This window comes from Eurosta solidaginis, chromosome 4 (assembly GCF_040869045.1).
Source record: "Eurosta solidaginis isolate ZX-2024a chromosome 4, ASM4086904v1, whole genome shotgun sequence".
Classification (NCBI taxonomy): Eukaryota; Metazoa; Arthropoda; class Insecta; order Diptera; family Tephritidae; genus Eurosta; species Eurosta solidaginis.
In genome coordinates, this window is record NC_090322.1 from 248,918,397 (window position 1) to 248,944,938 (window position 26,542).

The 26,542-nt window shown below is 43.2% G+C and overlaps 1 protein-coding gene across 6 annotated transcripts in view; it reads left to right on the forward strand.

Moving 5' to 3' along the window:
• Positions 1-26,542, forward strand: part of shf (shifted) — an 81,715-nt gene that overhangs the window by 13,975 nt on the left and 41,198 nt on the right. The window contains exon 1 of one of the 6 annotated variants that reach the window (XM_067785565.1): positions 4,745-5,194. The exons of 1 other annotated variant lie outside the window; for it this stretch is intronic. The gene's annotated coding sequence lies outside the window, so the exon portion shown is untranslated. Of the gene's footprint in view, positions 1-4,744; positions 5,195-26,542 lie in introns of those variants that run through there. 4 more of the 6 variants (XM_067785563.1, XM_067785566.1, XM_067785564.1 and 1 more) reach the window with 4 other exon arrangements.

Consider the following 26,542-nt stretch of genomic DNA (forward strand, 5'->3'; position numbering starts at 1 on the left):
GTTTGACATCTCCTAAAGTTGGCGGCCCTATCCAAAACTAGTTCCTTGGAGTGAATCACATTGATTATAGCCTATCAACCAAGTTTAAATATCACCTTCACGTTACGGCTCCTTTTACCAGGTGAGGCCTTGTCCTTCGCAAGAACACTCAAAGTGGTTAAGCAAAAGCTTTCCCAAGACACTCGAACAAATGACCGGGTGTTCTACTACCCTAACGTAGTGGACAGTCGAACTAGGCTGAAAACTGAAGCTACGCGGTTATTTACAATGAATTCTTGTATAAAAAGGCATGAAAACAACAGTTTGGATTGAGCCTAACATTAACATCTTTCAACTTAAAATCGGTCGACTTTCATTCTTAAATATCGTTTTGATTTAAGAAATTTTGGTCCACATTTAAAAAAAATTTATCCAGGGTCTTTGTAAAATTTATTATGTAGGATTATACTATTTTCACCTATAAGTTACGCATTAATATCCACTTGGCAGCATAAATAAATAAATGTAAGGCGCGATAACCTCCGAAGAGATTTTAGTCCAATTTGCGTCGTGCTCCTTTTAATTTTTCTTACAAATTGTTTTATGCCGACTCCGAACGGCATCTGATTTGCCCGGCTCGTGAACCCACGATCTTCGGTGTGGTAGGAGGAGCACTCTACCATCACACCACCTCGGGAGCATAGCGGGACAAAAAAATCAGTTAGAAAGTCTTCGGTGATATGCCAAGAGCTTCTAGGAAAGTGACGTCGACGAAGGTATGAGTTCGAAGTCGCAGTCCTATAACTTCTGTGCTGGCATGTGGTGTGAGGGCCAGGAGGCGTGGTAGTGACTGGTGGTAGACAGGATTACTACTGTTCGCACATCGGGAATTATAGCTCTTAAAACAGCCGAAAAAAGTAGAGGCGCACTTTGCCGCGATCAACAATAGGCCAACGTTGATGTTAATCGTTAAAACTGTGCCACAAGAGCAACCGTAAGTCGCATTTGTGCGTGACCAGCAAGGGGCTACAAATAATTTAAAGAAATCGTGTCTACATCGAGTATTAGGAGTTAGACCAGAACATCTCCTTCGGTGAAACTACGCTTTGTACGAGACATACAGACAAAATTGTGATCATTTTAAGTACTTAAATTTGTTTCGGACTACGCAGCAGTACCAGTCCCTTAGACCAGGGTTAGGTTCGAAGCCTCCCTGGAGTAAGTGAATGCAGGACAATCCCTCCGCAAGGAGCTGAGTGATCCGCGAGACTTTGAGGCAAACCCCCGGACCTTTCCGAAATTGCCAAAACGTTGATTTCCTAAAATACATACAAACAAAACCTTTCCTCAATATTATTTTTTATATAGAAAAATGAAGCTTTTTAAAGTAAGAACACCGGCGTAAGCCGGCGCGCCCACGCCTCATTAAGGTTCAGTTGGTTGTTGTTGTTGTTGTTGTTGTTGTAGCGATAAGGTTGCTCCCCGAAGGCTTTGGGGAGTGTTATCGATGTGATGGTCCTTTGCCGGATACAGATCCGGTACGCTCCGGTACCACAGCACCATTAAGGTGCTGGCCCGACCATCTCGGGAACGATTTATGTGGTCACATTAAACCTTCAGGCCATCCCCTCCCTCCCCAACCCCAAGTTCCATAAGGAGCTTAGGGTCGCCAGAGCCTCGTCTGTTAGTGAAACAGGATTCGCCGCGGATAGGTGAGGTTGACAATTGGGTTTGGAGAAGCTATATGTTGCGCTGGCAACCTGCAGGGTTGCGCTACACAGCCCCTTGAATCTGGTATTTTAGTCGCCTCTTACGACAGGCATACCTACCGCGGGTATATTCTGACCCCCCCTAACCCGCTGGGGGAGGTTCAGTTGGTCTTACTTATGACTATCAATAGAAATTTCCGTTTAACTTAAAAATTTTTTTTAAATTATTTTATTTATATATGGATATTTCCATGTCAATTGAACCTACTAAATGATTTTGCTATACCGATTTCGCTTATCGGGATATAGAGTTTTTGAAAAAATCAGCACTTTCTTTGTATAACTTGCTTTTTTACTAACTTGAGGAAAATTTGAAAACATGTTCGACTTGAATAATTTTATTTGAATTCATTGTTCTTAATTGCCTGAAAAAATTATGCAAACTGAGCATTTAAATTTAATATATACCTGACTTTTCTTTTAGGGGCTTGTTTTAAAAACTTGGTGTAATCGGTGATGCAAAATCCATTGCTATGCTGAGCTGCCATTGAAAGCGCCTTAAAATAATTCTCGAACGGCTTGAAAGACTTAAATTTCGCAATGGGACCCTTATAATTGGCAGTGATGCGCATCCGTTGATACCACTTTCGACCATATCGGACCAGTTTTCGACATGAACAATAAACGGCGTAGACAGTCTGAAATGAGTAAAAAAATATAGTAACACCGCCGCCGCCCCGATATCTAAGACGTTCGGCGGCGGCGGCAGCGTAATAAACTGGCCAATGCAAGATTTCAACTTGTCGTTGAAGTGCTTTGTCATTCCTGAACAATGGAAAATGGCAAGAATAATTCCACTACTAAAGCCTGGGAAATCAGCTAACGAAAGCGAGTCATATCAACCGATATCACTCCTTTCGACAGTGGCGAAGACATTGGAAACCGTCCTGCTCCCTCATTTCACTGCGAATCTTCGCTTAGACCCACATCAACATGGCTTCCGCAAAATCCATAGCACTAGCACTGAACGCCATAAACACTCAAATAAATTACTGACTAAATCAGGAAAAACCCCATCATAGGACGGTGCTCGTGGCACTCGACCTGTCGAAAGATTTTGACACAGTCAACAACGGGACGCTACTCCAAGATATTGAAGGTTTACCCCTTTGCGCTTGTCTAGAAATATGGACCGCAGCTTATCTGAATGGTGAGCAAGCGTCGGTTCAATTTAGGAGCGAAACCTGAAAGCCAGGAGAATCAAACAGGTGTTCCACAGGGTGGTGTCCTTACCCCGCTTCTCAAAGCTCCCTTCCCCACCAGAAGGAGTTACAATCCTTTCCTATGCCGACATTGTTACACTACCGACTGTCAGTCAAAAAAGATCTTAGGGGTAACGTTGGATAATACTCTCACCTTCGAGGTGCATGCCACCGAAATTGTATATAAAGTACAAAGCAGCAACAAAATCCTCAAGTCGGTTGCTGGCAGCACTCCGTGAAAAGATAAATGAACGTTGTTAACCACGTACAAAGAAATTGGCCGGCCGCTCATGTGCTACGCGTCACCAGCTTGGTCGCCTGGTCTTAAACACACATTCTGGCCTGTTAAAATGCTGCAATCAGAGCCGCCACGTGATGACCCCTTATGATACCTGAGCATCAGCTACATAGTGAGGTCAAAGAGCTCAAAATTAAGGAGCATAGCGAAATGCTGAACAGACGGTTTTTGATTAGTTGTAACAAACCTGTACACCCAGCAAACAACTGTTTGATGTAGTCCCGTCTCCAAGAGAGTTAAGGGAACATCTTCATAAACACTACGATGATATAAGGCATCTGCCAACACAGACGACCATAAAGAGGTCCTAGAAAAAATCCACACAGAATCGGTAAACGCCTTTGCCAGGACCCACCCGGTAAACGCCGTTATCAATATACACTATCCTATTCTTGTAGAAGAAGAAAGCACACTACCAAGGGAGACACGAGTCACCCTGGGCCAACTTTGTTCTTTATACTGTAACAGGTAAAACTTTTACTTGTCCAGAATTAACCCCGACATACGTAATGTATGCCCTGCATGCGATGTGTCCCCACATGACGACAACCACCCTTTTTTTAAAATGTAATGTGGAACCTACGCCTCTAACACCAACTTCCCTATGGTCCACCCCCTGTTGAAACTGCTAGTTTCCTCGGACTTACGTCAGAGGACTTAGATTGCAACCAGTTGTCATAACCCATAGATTGGAAGAGGTGTTAAATGGGCCTCCAACCCCACCAAGGTGATGGTGTGTCCACTCGCATTATCAACTATCACAAAGGCAAGCGCGGTTCGGGCTCTGGTCAAACGTTCTTTTCACCCGTTTGCATTGGTGCATCATGAAATTGGACCGACGACGGCAAATCAAAAAAAATCAACCATTTGCATTGTTCAAATGTCACAGCCGTCTGATTGTCTAGCTGACACGGAGACCATTATATTATTTGAAATAAAATAAAAAAATACTAGGCGCAATTTACCGCCGAGGTGATTGATGCCGAGCATCTCTTCCAATTTGCGTCGGAATCCTTTTTAATTTGTCCTACAATTGGAGGAACGGGCTCATACTTCATGTTTTATGACGACTCTGAACGGCAGCTACAAGCCAGATAACTTTTCACTGAAAAGCTTTTCATAGAAGAAATAGTAGTCCTAGTAACAACAGCACAATCGACGGACGTGGGAAATTGGGAAAGTCATCTCGGGGAGTTTTATGGTCGCTGTGGGTGATAGCCAAATGCGGTAAAGATTTTATAAACCCGATGTGGTTTCGAATGCCAGGACGTAATAGACCTAAAACACCATAAATATGATTACTTGACCATGCACCGTCAATTGTTCCAAAGTGCTTGTACTCTGGCCGATGCTCAAACGAAGTACCATTGTGCAACGTGACGTTACGGCAGGTATTCTCAGGCAGGGCGAAACAAGCCTGCTTTGGTCGGAGTGTGACTTGTATTTAAATTATATTAAACGAAGGCCATCGCTTAGAGGGCTTATGTGAGACACTACCAGCAGTATCATCCTCATCAGCAGCAACCATTGCTTCAAACCACAACAATGTCAACCCAGTTTGGATGTAACCATTTGCCGACTGTCTGAGATCGTCCAAGCAAACTTCCAACAAAAACAAAACAAATTAGACAGAAAAAACCTGTACCGGCAACCAAAATAACCAAACCTAACAAAAACACTACACCACCACACAAGGCAACATAACGCAAAAAGCAACCAACCACCAACACCACCAGTCAGTCAGTCGCCACCTTTCGCACACGCGCAACATCATCATCACGAATCAGTACGAACTAGAACGCGGCGCGGTGTGAACGTGTCTAGATCGCATCGACGCATCGAATAGAATGATCACAGCGTTAAGTGACTTTAATACAAACAAACAAAATAATAATAAAAGTCAAGATTATAATAAAAACGATAAAACACTACGAAACTTGAAGCGGGTAAATTGAACTTGGTGTTTAGTTGAAATTCTACTTGAAGAAAGAAAAAAGGCTCTGTTTAAGGAGCATCATTAGCCAAGCAAGGCGTGTGTTGGGTTGTTGAATGCAGAGCATTGTGCCGCACTCAAAAATTCGCAATCTAGAATCATAAGAAGGAATTTCGTGTTGGGGTGTAATGAGAAGGAAGTGGTGGTGGAGAAGAATGGTGTTATAGGATCATCAGATGGTCTGATGAAGTTTTGGCTTCATAACTATCGTGATTTTTTTTGTTTTTTGTGAAGTGTATTGTGCGGCGTAAAGTTTAAGTTTAGCCTAATTTGCGTTTTTTTCGCGCCATGGTGTTGATCGTTATTGGCATCTTACTTGCCAATCAGGGAAGGAGGTCTGAAATTATATGCTTATTTGTTATATAATTGAATTATTACTAAGATCGAGACATTCACCTTCAACATGATTGTCGAAAGTCCACCAAAACGACTGTCAAGCTCAGTTTAGTGTTGCTTTTAACCAATACTTTTTGTGTCGTGATAAGTTAATTGAATGTCCACAAGGCTAGAGTTTAAAGACGATTTTGGTCGTAGCAACCGGGAGCACAAAGGGGATGAAATTTTCTTCCATCTGTTCCTCTTAACCCTCTGAAGTTTAACTTTATCTGCCTCTAAGCACAGGTGCCGATAGCAATTTTTTCATTTGCATTACATGACCTAGGCAGCGCAGCCTTTGGGCTTCATTGTCATCACGGATATGACCATGCATCTTCCGGAGAGCTTTTTTTTCAAGGCAATTATCATCTTCTCCGACACGGGTCATGCTGCGGAGCCATACCTGCGAACAGGTACCATGAGGGGTGGGATTTTTATTCGTTGATAAAGAAGTCGCAAGTAGTACTACTTGGTTAGAGTGAATCTCTCATTGACTTCTAGTCCGACATTGTTTTTGCTTTTACTGCTGATTTCCAGGTAAACTAAGTTCTTTACGTTTTCGGTGAAACCTAGCACTTTTTCTTGCTCTCTTTCACCGCAAGACCCACTCTGTTTGCGTCTTTGACCATCCCAGAGAGGGCAGAACAAAGACGAGCACAACTTGTTCAGTAAATTTTGAGATATCCTTATTACAATTTGGTTTGCAGGTTCATTGGCACACAGCTCGTATCGCAGTTTAAAATGTGCGAGTATCTAACACCCATACGCCTAAAAACAAAAAAATATAGAAGGCGAGATAAGTATAGCTCCAAACAGATTTAGTTCTTTTCCTATTTGCGTAGTACTATCTTTTAATTTTTCCTACAAATTGGCTGAACGAAATCAGCATGTTTTATGCCGACTCCAAACTGCATCTTCAAGCAGATTCCCATTTTGTCTTTCCTGTGCCTTTCACCTTTAACCTTTGGTGTGATAGGCGAGCACGCTACCGCCACACTGCGACGGCCGCCATGTCGCCCCGGCTTTGTGTATGTAATAAGCTTTGGAAAACAGAAAAAACTGGATTTCTCATTAAATAATCAACTAATAATTGTTTTTTGTGCCTTAATCAACTAATATTTGCTAGTTAAAATTGTGACTGCTAAATAAAACTGTTGAAAAGTTTTTGAAAGGGGCGTGGCATCACCCACTTGTGCTTAAATCAATATTACATATGTTATTAGTCCCAAATTATAAAAAAAAAAAATTGGTAAATTTAAAATTTTTGAAATAGCCCTTTTTTTTTTTGTCCAGCATTTTCCAACGTTTCGGAAGCCATAGTTCGAGGAATAATTGACGTATTGTGAATAAAAATTCGATACATGTACATATTTCTCTTTCAACGAGAAATGTTTCTGGTAAAAACGGACGAAATCGGTTAATAACCACGCCCACTTTTTATAATTCTTAGTATCAAAAAATCGCCTTAATAAATTTTTTTTTTGAGTGTATATCGTCGTATACCGAAGGTCCTGTTGTTGATGTTGTAGCGCTAAAGAAACTCCCCAAACGTTTTGGGAATGTTATCGATGTTGATGGTCCTTTGCCGGATATAGATCTAGTACGTTCCGGTAACAAACACCATAAAGGTACAAGCCCGACAATTTCGGGAACGATTTAATATGACTTTTTTGTTTTGTTAATTTTCCGACAGGGTGGATAAATGATGTATATTGGAACGATTTTTCGTCACCCCTTGTCAAATTTGGTTTCGCGACAAACCGGTTGCGGTGTTGTGCCATCATCAGAGAACGAAAATCGACGGTATGTTCTATTAAGGATTGAATACGATGACAGCACGTTTCGGATCAGTTTTGCACTAAAAGCCCGAACACATGCGGGGAGCGACAAATAGCCTATATGCTCATATGTTGGCGAAGAGTCATGATTAAGGGCATTTATTTGAGGCTTTCATGGGTTTTATGTTACGCAGGGCTGTTTTAAGCACTTCTACATCTTTCTCGTTGTGGCCTTGGTAACGCGCTCATCCTCTGTGTGTTCGAGTGGGAAGCAGAATGCGAACAATTCTTTTCATATTGGACACATCCTACACCGTGTTCGGCAGACGAGATTGCTCTAAAATTATTCTATGTTCTTGTCTCAGTTTTCATTTGGCCTTCGGAAAGAGAATAAGCCGATCTGGCTTAGCTTCCATCTGGTGGCGAAGATTCATGTTTCGTTCATTTATATGTGCTTATCCGCATTGGCTCGATCCACTTCTTCGCAGAGCATTTTCAAACACGTAAGTTTGCTTTGCTTAATGGCAGAACCGAGAACTTTCTTTTGCTACGGGAATATCCAAAACCTGTCCGTCTATATGTTGGGGTTATGCCAGTGTTGAATACGGCCAAACCAAGCCTGACTGCCATTTCAAAGACTAAAACTTTCGCAGCTAACTTTTCTTCTGGCTAAAATCTCTCGCAACGATCAAGTTACCAGTTTGGTTTCGCAGTTTACCTTCAATAAGTTCAGGCTTATCCCTGAATATTTGAGTGCGACCATTCAGGGTCAAGCAGTAGATGGATGATGGATAAAAGTTAATTCGTTGCAAAGAAGCTCTCACCGGAGACCTCAAAAGGTCCTAGCTGGTCCAAGTGCGTTGCCCTTACAGCGCACTTTTCTGCACAGCAGATCACTCAGTTCGGAACTTCTCCTGCTTATCTGATAAGCAATTTTTTCTAGTCCTCTCAATAGGCCCAGTGGACAGTACTTTTGAGATGCTTGAGAAGAGAAAAACGAAGCTCGTTAATGCCCGCAAAATTTCAGATTTTAATGCCGCCTTGCTTTTAACAAAGATTGTTATTTTGGTCACTGGAACTGCGCTATCCTGTAGCAATCTATGTTGCTGGTTTGATGGCGTAGATCTCCGCGTGGAAGACACTGCAATAGTTATACTTTCTGACTTGCAAATGCTTCAAGAGGTAGAAAATATAGGAAATATAGATTAGGAGCGAGAAGGAGGGGGAGAGATATATGGGTAGGCAGAAGGGTGTTTAAGGGCGGAAGGAGTAGGGGAGAGAGTGGGAGGAGTGTTTTTTAACTGGTAGGGTTTCCGACCAGAACAACCTATAAATGTATGCACACATACATACACACATATCCATATTCATAGCCAACCACACAATTATTAAAGGAAGTGACCATTCCCACGCTCGAATTGATATTTTATTGACTCTTCCTTGGCCCTTGAAATGCTTTTGTCACATTCAGCTCATTTATACCCATCAACAACGAGAACAGCATCAGTCAACACCTTTTTCTGTCCAAACGGTGCATGAATGCACATCTGTATGGGCGTGTGTATGTGTTTGTATATGTGGTTATAAGGATGTGATTTGTTTTTTTTTCTTCTTGTTTTAGCTATTATTGCAGCATGTGAATGCTTCCAAGCCAAAGCAACCAAAAAAGTCAACGATGAAAAAAAAAATAGCAGTAAGTGGAAATGTCTACAAACCATGCGAGACGGCAGCAAACATGAAGACAGACAGACGTACAAACATATCTACTGTTGAGACAACCGACAAACAGTTGAACAACATTGAATCAAAATACCTGTAATACCTCTAGAACAAAACAAAAATAAAAATACATCATAAAGGGACATTAGGGTGAACCTTTTCCTCTCAATCTATGGAGGTCCACACCCAATTGAAACGTTTACATCCGAAGTAATTTCGAGAAATTTGGCAAGGTTTACGATTGATACGAAACGAAAGTTAGTTTTTTTTTTTTATATGGAGAAGCGGTTATTTGTATTTTAATTTAATATGTCCGTTTAATCATAAATTTTTACAAATGTAAATGTTACATTTTGGTGCGTTCAATATGTAACTGTGTCGTTTTGATATAAATTTTTTTAAATTTGTTTGAAAAAAGCAAACCATATCAGTTACCTTGGTATAACTATCGTTTGAAGAAGTTAAAAAATCTTCGCAATAAATTTTACAAGAAGTATAAGACAACAAACAGTCAATGCCATTATAATACCTACAAGCGTTTGCTGAAAGAGTTTAACTGTCTGAATAAGTTTTTGTATAGAAATTATATTCTTAATATCGAACATAGCATCAACTCTAATCCCAAGACCTTTTGGAACTTTTTGAAGCCGAAAAAGTCCTGTTCTGTAGTACCATCAACCGTTTTTCTTAATGACGAATCAGCTCATACCCCTGTAGATGTGGCAAATTTGTTTGCCGACTTCTTCAAGTCTAATTTTGATACAAATTATTCTGAGTCAGACCTTGATTACAATTTTTCTTCTGATCCAAATTTATCGTCAGGTTTTGGGACGCTTCTTCTCACATATGAAGATGTTGCTAATGGTATTTCTAAATTGAAGCCTTCCTCACGTACTGACGTAGATGGAATATCTGCAGTTTAATTAAGGAATTGTCCAGCTTTGATATTCCCTTTACTAACTATCTTTAATCGGTATTCACGGGTGTCTTTATAGATGCTTGGAAATTGGCATCCATAACCCCGGTTTTTAAAAGTGGTAGCAGGTTTCAAAGCTATTTGAATGTATTATTAAGGACAAAATGTATTTTTTCAGTCAAAAGCTTAATTGTTCCAAACCAGCATTGGTGTTATTTTTGATGCCAAGCTCTCTTTCAACAGCCGCATTGATTTTATAGTATCGAAGTCATATGGTATGCTAGGTTTTCTTAGAAGAAATAGTTCTGAGTTCTCAAATCCCTATACATTAAAGTTGCTTTACACCACTTTTGTACGTCCCTATCTGGAGTATGCAGCCTTTATCTGACGTCCATTTCATCAATTTATGATAGACAGGATAGGACGTGTTCAAAAACTGTTTCTTAAATACGTTTTGCTTTGCCTTCGCTTCTCATACCCAGTTCCCTCCTACAGGTCTCGATTATTTTTAATAAATCTTAGATCTTTAGAAAAAATAAGGTCTGTCCTCTCGTTAACTTTTGTTTTTGGCATTATACAAGGAACTGTTGACTGTACTTACCTTATGGAGCGCATTTATCTTAATGTCCCGCAAAGGACACTGCGATATTCAAATATTTTTTATTGCGAAAACTTTAAGACAAACTATCTTCGGAATGCCCCTTTGTCAAGGGCTGTTAATGAATTTAATATAATCTCAAATTCTATCGATACGATGAATAGGAGACCTTGTGAATCTTAGGTTAGGTTGAACTGGTTGGTCCTTGTTGCCCTCACATTGACTGAATGAGTCCTTAATGTTATCAGAAGTTTGCGCAACGCCCAAAAAAAACATTAAAAACTAGGACATATGGTATCAAATAACTCCATCCACTTGGCAAATACTAGAAGATTTCTAGGACCTATGCTACTTGCTGCTTCTATGTAGATCTGATACCAGTGCCTCTCCTTATAGCTGAAGTCTTAGCCTGCCGAGCACAGGTCACGTACACCAAACATGTTCGATCGTTACCTTCTCCAACCCGCACTTTCTATATCTGCTATCATTGGCAACTCTCGCCTTCTTTTGATATCGCTCAATCTGATTGAGACGTCTACAGTATAACTTTCGAAGGATGCGCCCTGTTTAGCTAGCACATCTGGCTTTTCATTTCAATCTATTCCCATATGCTCAGGGACCCAAAATAAATGTACATTTCTCCTTCCAGAGATTGCTTACACTTTATCGCACTTTGAGATGTTCTGGTATGAGAGATTGTTTCCTTAACTGCTCCCATTACTTTGCAACCATCAGTATCACGTGTATGGTCCCGTCCGCCATTTGAGCGCACTTGCGCCAACCTTCCACATCTATTGTGGCTCTAAGAGACATATTGAAGCGCATGTAGGGAAGTAGGTAGTCTGTTCGTCCTATATTTAATGACGCTATACTACTATGGCCGTATGGTCTGCGCTCAAGCTGCCCGAGGCATTGAGTCTAGTTGCAATCTATGTGCGAATGGCATACAGCGCGCCGTCCGAGTTGTTGTTGTTTATGAGAGAGAGAGCGATATACCACATGTACATCTCAGCATTCTTTTGCGTGCATGAAGTGCCATTGGGGCCTTCTATACTCCCTTATCCGCGTTGAGCTTTGACGACAACTTGCTGTCTGGAATGATTCCTAGATATTTCGAACAAGGTTTCTCCTGCAGGATCACCCATTTATCTTAAGCCTAGCCCAGGGGCCTTATACCTCCTGGTAAACAAGAACATATTGGCGGCCACCGTGGTGTGATGGTATCGTGCTCCGCCTACCACACCGTATGCCCTGGGTTCACACCACGGGCAAAGCAACATCAAAATTTTAGAAATAAGGTTTTTCAATTAGAAGAAAAATTTTCTAAGAGGGGTCGCCCCTCGGCAGTGTTTGGCAAGCGCTCCGAGTGTATTTCTGCCATGAAAAGCTCTCAGTGAAAACTCATCTGCCTTACAGATGCCGTTCGGAGTCGGCATAAAAGATGTAGGTCCCGTCCGGCAAATTTGTAGGGAAAATCAAGAGGAGCACGACGCAAATTGGAAGAGAAGCTCGGCCTAAAATCTCTTCGGAGGTTATCACGCCTTACATTTTTTTTTTAACAATACCATATCCGTCTTCTTAGCATTGGCGCTTAGCCCTACATCAGATGAATAGGAATATAACTCCCGAAGCGCCCGATCCATCAAGAGCTAGTTGTTGGAGAATATAGTCAATTGATCTAGCTTCTCAGGAGCAAGAAAAAAAGTCACACCCTATTGTACTGCATACGTTTTACGCACTTACAAAATCCCACAGACTTACTGGCTAAGGCTAAACGACTTTTGCATGTCCATTTGTCCCGGTTAGCTGGTGAGCGCTTGGCGGACAACTGGCTCTGTTGTTAGTAGCTGTTATATTGGTCGTATTTTGCTGTTGTTGCCTTTTGGCAGTTGACTGTTGGGTTGGCTTGTTGTGCATCTCACCATTGCTCTTCTGGTTAACCGGCTTTTTGATGCTGATCGCCTTTTTCCGTAATTTATTTGTGCATAATTTTTTTTTTTTTTTTTAATATAAACCCAATAGTGTGAAAAGCTCATTAAAGAGTTACTTTTTAGTTTAAGATTGTCCATTTATGAGTTCTTTTTATATGAGATATAATTGATATACAGGACATTGAGGTTATTTACCCTTTTCTAGGAAAGCGGTGCTTCGACAGCCCAACAAATTCGTTCACTACGTACTCTTTGGGAATGAGTAATTCCAAGATTGGCTCATCGATTATCCTTTGTTATATTGCCAGCAAAGTGTCCTTACCTTTTACAAGTGGTTTATTTTGACACAGACCTCAATGTTGGCGCTCGAGCTGTGTTATCTATCAGTGTGCGAGATTATGACGTCTAATTCTATTGACGCCAATTCTACTGAGCAATCATCAGTGTGTAAGATTATGACGATTGTTTAAGGTGGAGAAACGAATTTCGATAGAGGAAAGTTAAACAAAAACGCAGACACTACGCTATCTCGTGGGACAGCTTTTCATTCCTAAAGAAAGCTGCATACCATCGAGGGCCTTACGAAACGGGACGTGGCTGACTGGTTAAAGCTTTCGGCATGTATATTTACTGCGCATTTCTAAGTGAAACTAAAAACTGGCACTGCGATTCCCCTGTATGCTGTTGCTAGCAACGCCTCTTTCCTCCTTTTTGTTGTATGGCTCTATACTAATCGTTTAAATATATGCATCTTAGGCCCTGTTTTTCAGTACAAGTTCAACTCAGTTTGTCAGTTAAACTACGCTTAAACTTGTTCTGCAGTTTTTCAGTCTACTTTAACTGAAGTTTAAGCTGAGCTTACGCGGCAGATCTGGCAGGGTTAAACTCTAGTTAACCTATCGGTGATTTGCGTTCGTTCGAAATGGCGTGGAATATACCCAACAAACATTTGGGCTTGAGTACCATTAGAGCTCATGTTGATAAGTAGCATACCTCACACCTCAAAAGTTGTTACGAAACAGTGGCTCAACTTAAGAATCAAAATGTACTCGTCAAAAGAGGAAATTTTTTATAAAACGAAAAATGCTCTTACTTAAGTTGAAAACGCGGTTCTTTGACTGGATTCAAGTGTAAGATTCCAATACTACAGTAATTTCACGAAAATAAAATAAAACATATATAATTTATTTTTGATAAATTACGCTTCATTACTGCTATCAATCAGGTGTTTATTTCTCACAATAAATAGCTGTTGGCTTTGGTGGTACCACCTTGGAGATTTTTTTCAACTTCACCTCAACTCGATATCCAATTTAGGATATCAACTGGAGAAACGCGTTGAATATTCATTTGGGAACTGTCGATTTCTCAAAATCTCTCAAAGGTTGGATAATAATTTGAAAATGCCAACGACGTTGGAGATCAAGTCGAGAACTCTTAATTTTACAAAATTTCTAAATGGTTGGATAGTGATTGGAGAATGAAGTTGGATATCAACTTGAGAACTATCTGGTTTAAGAATAAATAGATAATGATGTTGGATATCACTAGATATATATTACGCTGGAGAAATATCTTTTAAATGTTTGTTGGGTAAGCAAAATCCAGCTGTTGCCATATCTACAAATTATCTAGATAATAAAAAAACCAATGTTGCCGCACAAAAAAGCCCAACCCCAAAGGCGGCCTTAAACTGTGACTGAAAAACTGCTCAGTAGTTTAACTGGAGTTTAAATTTGACTGGAGTTTAAGCAAAATTAGTTTAAGCTTAGTTTAACCACCTACTCAAAAACCGGGCCTTAGTGCATTAATCTAGGCTCATGAGTATTGTTATCAAGTCTTCATCAATGTGTGAGATTATGAGGACTCCTTTACTGCTCAAACTAATATAAAATGTGTGCGTTTATGTCAAAAATGTCTCATGCACATACAACTTGTATGAGAGCAACCGAAATTGAATTTGCTGCGTGAAAACCTATCTTTATTTCCAATTTTTGTTCTGCGTGACATTTAGATTTGATGTTTACTGCCAACTGACGTTTAATTTTTTTACAGATATGACAGCTCATTTAAGCACGAACGCATGCTTATTTCGGTTCGGGCAAAAAACGCCGGTTGTTTGCGTGCGCTAAAAAAACGTAGTGCGTTTTTATTAGGTGGCGCTCGAGCAGTGTTAGCGAGCTGTGTATGAGATAAGGACAACGCGTACATGTGAAGAAACGTTAAAATCGTTAACTTTTCTTCTTTTCAAAATTAAACCCTTTAAGTTCCAATAGAAAATTGTCTTGCCTCTTTTCTTGACTTAGATTTGAACTGGCGAGATAACCTTGCCACAGCCAGAGCAGCTATCGGAAAGAGACCTTTTCAACTCACTCACGCAAATTCGCGGTAGATAAAAGCATTGCATTTCAATTAAAAACGGTTGTGGGGTAAAATATTTTCTTTCGATACTCCACCTTTAGCACTACTGCGTCTAGCGAAACTGCCTTCTACAAATATTGCGATGCAATGTTCTTCTAGTAACTTTTATGTGAAATAAATAATCCAAAAGACATCTGATGTTGCCATCATCCATACTTCCGTCCGTTGATTGCTTCTGAGCTACTTTAGTCTTGTTGCTTGCACTACATTCTCCAGCATTACCTTACCTCGCAGTGGTCCTTTCGAATACTAACGAAGCTGGTACAAATTTTGTGCAGGGAAAAGTTTTGCAGAATGCTCTCTCTTTTCATGGGTCATCTCCATAATTTGGCGTTATATAAAAGTCTACTGAGCCTCTGTACGTCGGTTACCAGATCGTCCTTATTGTTCCTGTAGAAGCTGTCAACGGTCTTAAAACCTTCAGTCATGCGGCGCATCTTTTTCCATCCTCGCTTTACGATATCGACGATCTTTGTACCCGTTTATTTACTTTAGAAATGGAGATCATTCCTGTTTTTGCCCCCAAATCGAAGTTGAGACCTCAGGCATGAGAGTCAAATGCTCTGCTCACTTGATCAATTCACTGTAGACCAGTTTTTTGCTGCTTTGGAAGTAATACGAAGTACATACTACATGGTCAATGGTTAAATGTGAGTATATAAATGTATGTATGTATGAGTGCGTAGTAACTGCAGGTGTGCGGTCGACACGATCGGTGCGGAAATATAAAGGAAATTACAACAACAATGATAACAATCTACAGAAGCTACCCACTAAAACAAAAGACAACAAAAAAGTAGGTAATAATAAATGTGTACTAAAAAAATCAGAAGCAATAACAAGAAGATTAAAACAACAATTTGAACTGAAGAAGACGACAGAAGTCAGTGGCGCGTTAATTTTTTAAGTTGTTAAATACGTGCTTACCTCGCCACACTCTTCAACAAGGTTTAAATTAAGAAGTTCGATAGATCATACCTGCAGGAGCATAGCTCCATACACATATTTTGTAAAAGGCGTACATTAGGGTGATGCAAAATTATATAAAGACATTTTGTAGACATCTCTTGTACGTTAGGTTGAACTAGTCGGTCAATAAAGACTTCACACAATACTGAATGCGTCTGTTATGTTACTCCAATTTGTTTGACGCCGAAACGAAACCACCCAGTTAGGTACTAGGTCATATTATAACACATGGAACTCCGTCCTCTTTGCAACTACTAGAACGTGTCTAGGACTCAACTTTGATGTTGTTTCAAGGTCGGATAACTCTATCGCTATCCTAGTAGCCGGCGGATTGTCCTTGCGAGGTTAGGACACTACGACGGAACGTGCTCAACCGTTCCTTTCTGCAGGAACTTATATCTTCTATTTATTTCTTCCCAACTGATTGGTACAAGCTTTAGTCGCGTGTGCTGTCGTAGCCCTGGGACTTACGACCCCAAGACGAGTGAAAGAGTACCTGGTATTGTTGGGTGGCTGGCTAGGGGGCACAGTGCCGCAAATGCATCCGTGAAGAGGTTAGGTTAGGTTAGGTTGGGTGGTAGCTTCCCTGATGAGAGGAAGCTCACTTGGACAACATGACGGTCCGTTGTGATACCACATATAATAAACTAAACTAACGGTGACGTAGATATAACTACTTAGAGAATCGTTGGGTAGCAACGATAAAGTTCCGAATGATCCCGATCTCAACCTTGGATAGCTCCTCGGGAGATCCAAGTGAGTCACGACCAAAATACTTTCGCCTAGTTCTGGCAAAAGCTGGGCAGTCAAGCATAAAGTGATTTGGTGATTCCACCTCATCATCCTCCATACAGCTGCAGCAGGATGGAGTTTCCAATATATTGAGACGTACCGCATGGATACCCATGGGACAGTGCCCTGTCAAAACCCCAATGACCATTGATAGGTGAGCCTTAGTGAACCCAATTATTTCAGCAGACCTCCTGCCATCCACTTTCGGCCAGAAAGATCTTGATATCCTACAAGACGTAGTGTCCGCCCAACGTTTGCTGAGCTGACTCGAGGCCCAGCTATGGAAGAGCAATCCACAGGTGGCTAGCGGAATCCCGAAATCCCTACAGCCATCTTCATCCGGTTCAGTTGTACCGATTCGGGCTAAGAGATCCGCTTGACAGTTACCCGGAATATCACTATGGCCCGGGACCCAGATAATCTTAATTGTAAAATAATTCGATGCAATCGCAAGTGTGGTCAGGCACTCCCAGACCACCCTCGATCGCACTGTAGTTGAGCTCAAGGCCTTTATAGCCGCTTGGCTATCAGAGTAGATGTTAAATTCCCTAACCGTAGTAGCGCTGGATAGCATTTCATCCACCGCATCCTTAATCGCAGCAACTTCCGCTTGGAATACACTGCAGTGATCAGCCAACTTAAACTTGCGGCTTACATTTAGCTCTTGACAAAAGACCCCCCCGCCAACCTTTCCGTCCAACTTCGACCCATCCGTGAACAAGTTAACCGGTCCCATGCCCCAGATAATTCCTCTTCTCCACTCCTCCCTCGGGGGAATGACTGGGGTGAAGGTTGTATAGGGAGCGGCCACCGGCATGCAATAGTCCGTCCTGTCCGGGATAAAGTCGAAACTAGTAAGAAGGCTAGAGTGTCCGAAATCAGAAAGCATATAACCCATATCACGAAGCCTGACCAACGACCGGGCCGCGGCTGCCTTTCCCGCAATATCTACTGGATGTATATTCAGCATGACATTCAGTGCCAAGGTAGGTGTTGTTCTCATAGCGCCACTGATGCCGATAAGCGCCGTCCGTTGCACTGACAATAGCATTTTGGAGGTGCTCGCCGTGTCCAGTGCTTTCCACCAGACCAGCACCCCATATAGCAGAATCGGTTTGACCACCATCTCATAAAGCCAGTGTACTACTCCTGGCGAGAGCCCCCATCTCTTTCCGATAGCCCCCCTGCAGCAGTACAAGGCAACCGCGGCCTTCCTGGCCCTATCTTCCACATTGGGCCTCCAGGACAGCTTCTTGTCCAGAACAATTCCCAAATATTTAACCCTGTCAGTAAGTACCAACGGTACCCCTCCAATCGAAGGAGTTCTGAGGTCGGGTATCTTATATCTCCTTGTAAAAAGAACCAATTCTGTTTTTCCCGGGTTGACCGCCACTCCACATGATTCAGCCCACCTAGCCACAGTATCCAGGTATCCCTGCAGAACATCGCGCAGGGTGCCCAGAAATTTGCCCCTGACTAGGATAGCGAGGTCATCTGCATAGGCAACCACCCGACAGCCATTGGCTTCCAGCTCCACAAGAAGCTCGTTGACTACCACAACCCAGAGCAGAGGAGATAGGACACCTCCCTGTGGCGTGCCCCTGCACACCTTCCTCCTTATTATTGCTCCTCCCCACTCCGCTGCGACAATTCTGCCGCATAGAAGTTTGCTAATAAATTCAACCAGAGCCGCTTCGACTCCTAAACCCACCAGAGCTCTTTCGATTGCCCCCGGTAGAACATTGTTAAAAGCCCCCTCGATGTCTAGAAAGGCACCCAGAGCATACTCTTTATGTTCTAGAGACCCCTCTATTTGCTTTACAATCGAATGGAGAGCCGTTTCCGTCGATCTGCCTTTGCAGTACGCATGCTGTGAAGCCGACAGTAACCCCCCAGGTATCCTTTCTCGTAGGTACAGGTCAATCAGCCGCTCAAGCGTCTTAAGAAGAAACGACGAGAGACTGATTGGCCTGAAATCCTTAGGTGACACATGAGAGCCCCTGCCGGCCTTCGGAATGAAGATGACCCTAACCGTGTGCCACGACCTAGGGATATAGTTAAGCCTGAGGCAGTTAGTGTAGATGATGGCCAACCAGCGGCAGGAAATCCCTAAAGACCTTTGAAGTTGCGCAGGAATGATGCCATCCGGACCGGGTGACTTATAGGGCTTGAACGAATTTATAGCCCAGGATATTTGACTTTCCCGTAGTGGGATGGCAGGCATTTCTGCATGGCCAGCAACCGCCGACCACGCAAGCGAAGATCCCTGCGCAACTGGGACATCGGGAAAATGATTGTCCAGTAAAAGTCTCAGGGACTCCTCGCTACTCATCGACCAGTCCCCACCATCATCTCTCAGATACCCCCGAGGGGCGGGATTCCTAGAGAGTATTTTTCTAAGCCTCGCGGATTCATTGCAGCCCTCTACGTTTTCGCAGAAGCTTCGCCATGAATCCCGCTTGGCTAACCTTATTTCATATTTATAAATCCCCAGACTCACCTTATAGAGCTCCCAGTCCGAGGGTAGTTTACTCCTGGCTCTATTAAAGAGCCGCCTACTGGACACTCTTAGGTCGTCAAGGGAATCAGACCACCAGGGCGGCTTGCCCTTCCCCCTGTAAGTTTTCAGTGGGCAGGACTGTTGAAAGGCGCTATTGCCTGCCAAGGTGAAGTTTTCCACCAGATCGTCTATTTCAGATTCGGACAGGTCCGAACCAGCGATAGGCGCCTCAGGCAATAGCTCTCCCAACTTCCTACAATACAAGTCCCAGTTGGTACTTTTAGGGTTCCTAAAAGATATTTTACCGGGACGTTCTTCATTCACCGAGAACTGAATATATCGGTGATCAGAGAAAGAGTGCTCGTTGAGAACCCTCCATCCAGATATCCGATCTTCCAGTTCTCTGCTAACCAGGGTGAGGTCCAAGACCTCCTCCCTTACCGCAGTAATAAAAGTCGGGTCATTCCCCCTATTACATATACAAAGTCCCTCATCTACAATAAAAGTAAATAAAGACTCACCTCTGGTGTTCGTATCCGAGCTCCCCCATATGCTATGGTGTGCATTAGCATCGGCACCTATGATTACGCCAACACCTCTCCGCCTTGCTTCAGCGGTGATTTCGCCCAGTATCACAGGCGGTGGTCCCGTTACGTCCCCATGGGGCATATACGCTGAGACCACCCACAATTCGCTACTGCCTCGCTCGAGGCAGACCGTGATTACGTCAGCATTGCTGAAATTAGAGAGAATAAAAGCTTTAAATTCCTTTTTAATAAGCACACAGGATCTAGGCCTACCTGCCTCCCCATGCACCAAGGTGTTGAATTTTCCCGTCCTTAATCCAGAAATTTTTCCGCCGTTACTACTCAGCCACGGCTCCTGGACAAGGATAATATCCACTCCGCCTTTCTCAAGACAGAGCAACAAGTTTGCGGAAGCCGCCTTAGAATGCTGAAGATTGATTTGACGGATTTCCATCAACACCACTCTTCTTCTTCTGCACCCCATCCTTGGCGGCTTCGCCCTCGGAGACTAGGAGATCCTCCTCCTCCCCCAACAGACGACTTACACTGATGACGGATCCCGCCATCGATGATTCGTCCTCGGAGGCCAGGAGCTCCTCCTCGGCCCTATCAGCCAGACGACTAGCACTGATGGCAGATCCCGCTATTGACGGGACGTCAACAGTGCTTTCGCTGTCCAAATTAGCGGAGTCAGCATCCACAACCATGGGTACTGGCTCCCCTGCGGACGCCTACACCTCCCGAACAGTCTCTGTGGGAGAGGAACCATCCCCCCTGGAATCGGCGTGGTAGATTTTAAGAACCACACGCTCGAGGCCATAGGAGATAACCCCCCTCGTGTCAGAGAGAGGACCGGTGGACTCTGCGTTTAGCAGAATCAGCACTTGCCGACGTGGCCCAACAGCCTCCTCTACTCTGAGGACCCTCCAGTTATGCGTCGGAAGGTTCGGGTTGCAGTAACGCATTAGTTCGAGTATTTTCTCCGGCTGAGATGGCCCGGCAGGCAACCACACCCGAGCCCTCGGTCGAAGGGGGAGATCCCTCCGTTCCACGGCCTCGAGTCTGGCCCCCCTCCAGACCTCCCCTACCAAAGAAATTATTTTCTTAAAGATACAGGCCGACCGCTCGTCAGCACAAGTAATCAGTCTAAAACCATGATACCACCCCGAGTATTCGAAGCATGGCCGCGTACCTGGGCTCTCCATAACAGCGGTCATATAGGCCGCTGATATGGCGCTGGCGACCCACGGCCACTCCTCTCGGGAGATGGCACCATCCTCCCTACTCCTATCCAGGACCCCGAGGGTGATGGAGCCTGCACGCTTAGCGATTTCGCTAAACGAAATTGCGTCCCCACCTCCTCGGGCCCTTTTTGTCGTTGAGGCATTCCGCTCATCCGACCTTTGCCGCTTCATAGCCCCCAAACCCTGCTGCTCACCCGCATCGTTCGACACCGGTGTGTGGTCGTCGCAAGCTACGACGCTCCTGGCCCACTCCAACGTCCGGGAATGCTTCTCAGACATCTGAGCTGCATCCCTTCCGCCGTAGCGCTCCAAGATCTTCTCAGCTAAGCGCCGATCACCCAGAGCTTTCCTACGCGGCGTCGATCGCCTACCTTTCCCGGCAGGCTTCGACCCCAGGGCTCCCGTTGGGAAAGCTCCTCGCGACAGGGCTTCCTTACTAGTACTGGGCTGCTCCGTCGCATTCGTCGGACCTCTGCCTTTCCCTGTCACAGCCCCATATGGGCCTACATTGGGTGTCGGTTTCGACACCCCTCCACTACCCGAACTACCCGTACCTACGGGGTTTGAAACCAAACCCCTGCGCTGATCCGTCTGATCAGCCCTTTTGACCCGCCGGGAGCTTTCCCGGCTGGCGGCGACCTGCTTCGGAGCACTCTCCGCACCTGTCGCGTCCCCCGCACCATGACGACTTTCGCCGTCACTCCTACCCTCCTTTTTATTCGTCTTCGTGTCCATTCTAAGAAGTCCCCCCTCAAGGCCGCTATCCGGAGCCGATTGTGTAGTCGCCCTTCAACGGTCCCGTGGTTATCTATGCTGCGCAGGGAGGCCACGCGAGGGTTGACGCATTACCTTATGAGTAATGCGTTCAGAGCCAGACCGGACGCAAAGCGGGAAAATCTTCAACCGCACCTACACCACCAACTTAACGGCGACGGAGCCGGAACGTACCTTGAGGCCCGCCACGGTTTTAACGGGACGTGGGCAGGTGCAGCATTAGCCTACCAGCCATTTCGATAGGGTTTCACCCCGACCTACTAAGGTGGCAGAATACTGCACCTACCAGCCCAAAGTCATCAATTCCTATCCATAGTCAAAATCAAGTCCCTAACAATCCGGTTCGTCACCGTTGAGTACCGATCTTGACCCTTAACAGGGTCCTCCCTCCCCTGAGCTCGGCACAATGACTCAGGGGTGCGGGTTTTATCGAGTTGTCCTCTCTAGATCCGCCATTATCAGTAGAAGCAGGGGCACCTCGTGCAGGACGTGACAACCAATCACGTGTGACAATTCGTCACTATGGCCGGTCTAAGACTGATACCAGTCCCTGATCCAGAGCCTGGAACCACGTATGATATCCAAGCCAAGTATCTTAACCCCCAAAGAGGTTGATAAGCATAAATCATTTAGGAAAGTGGCATTGTCCGAGGCATGAGCAGTGTAGCTCAGTTGCGGCAAACGTAAATGGTGGTAAACGTGCACATGGTGGCAGACCAGTAGTTGATCACTTTATAGACACGGGTGTTGACGGTGGAAACGGGAGGGGAAGAGGCAGTGCGACTTTGTTGCTCCTTTCATCCTACATAAGCTGTAGTTGTTGAAAACAGCAGGTACTTCTTGGGGCTTATGTGCAAACGTCCTTTCGGAAGAGCAGCAAAAGGCCACAAAAGATTTGTAGAAATAACGGAGTCAACGAATGTTGTGATTTAGCTCAAAACACGAGATAAACAGTGTATGACCGACGAAAACATATCCCTATCCGGCATACAGAGCAAGTGTAGGTACAAAACCTACCATAGAAAAAAGAGCATAAAACAGTCTAGCTGCAAAAGAGGTGGTCGGGAAAACCCGACATGCTGTGGTTCGCATCCGCGCCTAAGACCAGCCGACCCTGAAGTTCTTCTTAATCGCATGTTACACTCATCAGGTAGGACCTTCACGTTGTATTATGTCGCAGGATGCCAGGATAAGGACCTGTTCTTTCTTCCGCTCGACGACCACTACCGCTAATTTCTCAGTATTGAAATTAGATAGCATACATGGGCATAGACGTTTTTATACCTTGCCTCTCACTCTGCCTTCCGTCTCCGCACACTAAACGCCAAATCCTTACGCTCTGGACTCAGAAATCTTTCCTTCCGATAGGTGTGAAGGGTTCACTCCACCGAAAGATAGGTTGAAATGAATTCTTAAGATCTTGTCAGGTTTTGCTATCCTTAATAGATCGACCGAGTAAAACATTGTTTTTGTATTAAAGCTGAAGTTGGTTTACATAAACTCCTCATCTTCCACTCTGTGAAAAAGACGTTTCGACTCAAAGTTTTTTTCCGCTAGGGATAGGAGCTTGTACTGTTTATTGTTCATATTCCTCCAGGTGGCAATAGGTTTACGCTGCTTCTAGAAAACTTCCTATCTTCTTAAATTGGCAGCAATATTGTTATTGGGGAATAATATGTATTTTTTTGTTTGCTATTTTTGGCTTACCAAAACTTCAAGTGGAACGAGTACTAAATTGATAATATTCATTCGATAACTATCCTGTAACTACCCACTGTGCATTAATTGCGCATGTAGTTGGGTGCTTATTGTGTCATTTTCAACGTTCTCACCTTTGAAAGCTGTAATAATAGTGATTGTTGGTGGTGTTTTGATGTTATTGTGATAAGTTCTTATAAATCATATTTTCGTATCTGCACTATTAACTTTAATGTTGTTGTTGACGATTTGAAGTACATATTTCTTAAGTGTTTCAACACTTCGTTCACCTCATGTGATCGACAGCCGATTGATTGCTGTTTTTGCTGATTTTTTATCGCTTCATCTTAGGCTTGTCGATATTAAAATCTCGTTTCGAAAGAAAGCCCCCAGCAATGGGACAGGCTTAAAAATTTATCACAGGCACTCCTTTAAACCCAATACAGCAGAAGGAAGTATATATTATTTCCAGCCGGACCCGTGCACATCTTGCGCAACCAATATAAAAGTCTCTTATCAAATATCAACAGAAATCAGCTGTTCTATCAATCAGTTAAAAATAGCTTGCGCTGCAATCTGGCGTATTGTAGCAACTGCCGGTAATGCAGTGCAAATATTCACAACAGTGCCATAGTACAAATAGATTTCTTTGCGTGTTCACAATCGTTTATTTTTAACAAATTATTTTAATAAACTATAGCTAAACAAAAGCACTACGACCAATAATGTCCAAAGCTCGCTAATAGTACGAATTCCCATCTTTACAACCAAAACTTTATTTATAGATTTGGATACCAAATAAGAGCGAAAAAGGGACCTACACATAAAAACAGCAATTAGAAATAATATGAGATGATAATCAGCTGTGTATAGCACAAATACTCTTTAATTAAGTAGCCTAACGGAAGGTTATGACTGCGTATATAAATGCAGGGGTTGTTGGTTGGTTGGTTGCTGTGCCGCCCGGACACCAAAGTTCCGAGCACAAATAGCGCACGGGTCGCCACTTTGATGCACGTGGCAACCAATTCCTGCTGTTTTAGTTAGGCTAGTCGGTACTCCGTTCGGACCATTTGGTGCAGAAGATAAACCTGCCGATATCTGTTACAAGCCATTTAGCTACTTCCTTATGTTCCGGAAGTATATAACTGCCCATAGTTGGAAGCCTAGTGTGTGCCAGAAGTAGGCTGCCCTCTTCGCAGCAGCTCCTGAAAATGTTGCTAAAAGGAATGCCCATTCTCGGCATGCAAGCCAAGCGGCCAATGTCCCGTGATTGTGGCAGTGATCCTAAAGATTTTTTTCCTTGATCTTTTTATTTATTAATATGTTCTCCTACCATCAATTTCGTTCAGGTTTGCTCTTACAGGTGTCTTTGAATCTTCAATGAATGTTTCTTTTGATTGATTGGATGATGCCTCTCGACTGCCTCCGATGCCTCCAGCAGTGTCCTTGCCATTGCAAGTTCGTCTGCCTTCTCGATGTTCCTGTAACCAGGTACCCATATAAGAGTTATGCTTGCAAAGTTAGCTGCAGCTGGAAGCGACCTCTTCCTGCTGCTGACGACGGCCTTAAACGAAGTTAAGGGGGAAGTAATAGCAAGAGAGTAAGGACGCTGCTTGGCTATCTGAGTAAATGCACACCTCGCGTCCACCATGATTTACAAGCTTATATCCCGCGTTATGTTGTTGTTGTAGCATTCTCGAAGCCTTCTTGCCGCCGTACCTGTGGCAATTTTTATCAAAATGCCATTCAAAATACAGATACTGCACTGCGTTTAGTGCCAGTGCAGGTGTTATTAATGAGAGTGCCCAGAATTTGCCAACTGTCTCTCGATAGCCTAACAAAGCAAACGAAGCCTTCTTAGCCCTGCCCTCCACATTAAGCTTCCGTAACAGCTTGCTGTAAAAAGTAATCCGAAGCTATTTACTTAACACATGTCAGACAGCACCAGCGCTACAGCACTAATTGAGAGTGATTTGAATTCAGAGATTTCTTACCTTCTCATGAGCAGATTCATCTCCGTTTTAGCAGGTTTTTACAGATTACCCGCATGACTAAGACCATCTGACTGTGGTACCAAGGTAGTACTGTAAAACGTCCCTCAGTACTTTCAGTTATTTCTCCCTGTCAATGATTAGCAGGTTATCAGCATAGGCCATAACTTGGCAGCCATTCCCCTCTGCGTCTTAAACCAGGTCGTTTACAACCAAGAGGAGAGAAAGAAAACCCCCTGTCGCGTACCTCTTTTTATACTCAGCGTGCTTTGCACACAGAGTATATTAACTTTGATTGGATAACGTTTGGTTGAACAGGTATAAAGGAATCGAGATAGATATAGACTTCCATATATCAAAATCATCAGTATCGAAAAAAAAATTGATTGAGCCATGTCCGTCCGTCTGTCCGTTAACACGATAACTTGAGTAAATTTTGAGGTATCTTGATGAAATTTGGTATGTAGGTTTCTGGACACTCATCTCAGATCGCTATTTAAAATGAACGATATCGGATTATAACCACACCTACTTTTTCGATATCGAAAGTTTCGAAAAACCGAAAAAGTTCGATAATTCATTACCAAAGACGGATAAAGCGATGAAACTTGGTAGGCGGGTTGACTTTATGACGCAGAATAGAAAATTAGTAAAATTTTGGGCAATGGGCGTGGCACCGCCCACTTTTAAAAGAAGGTAATTTAAAAGTTTTGCGAGCTGTAATTTGGCAGTCGTTGAAGATATCATAATGAAATTTGGCAGGAACGTTACTCCTATTACTATATGTGCTAAATAAAAATTAGCAACATCGGATGAAGAACACGCCCACTTTTTAAAAAAAAAATTTTAAAAGTCAAATTTTAACAAAAAATTGAATTGAATAACCGTATATAAGTAGATTATGTCAACATTCAACTCCAGTAATGATATGGTGCAACAAAATACAAAAATAAAAGAAAATTGCAAAATGGGCGTGGCTCCGCCCTTTTTCATTTAATTTGTCTAGAATACTTTTAATGCCATAAGTCGAACAAAAATTTACCAATCCTTCTATGACGATAACTG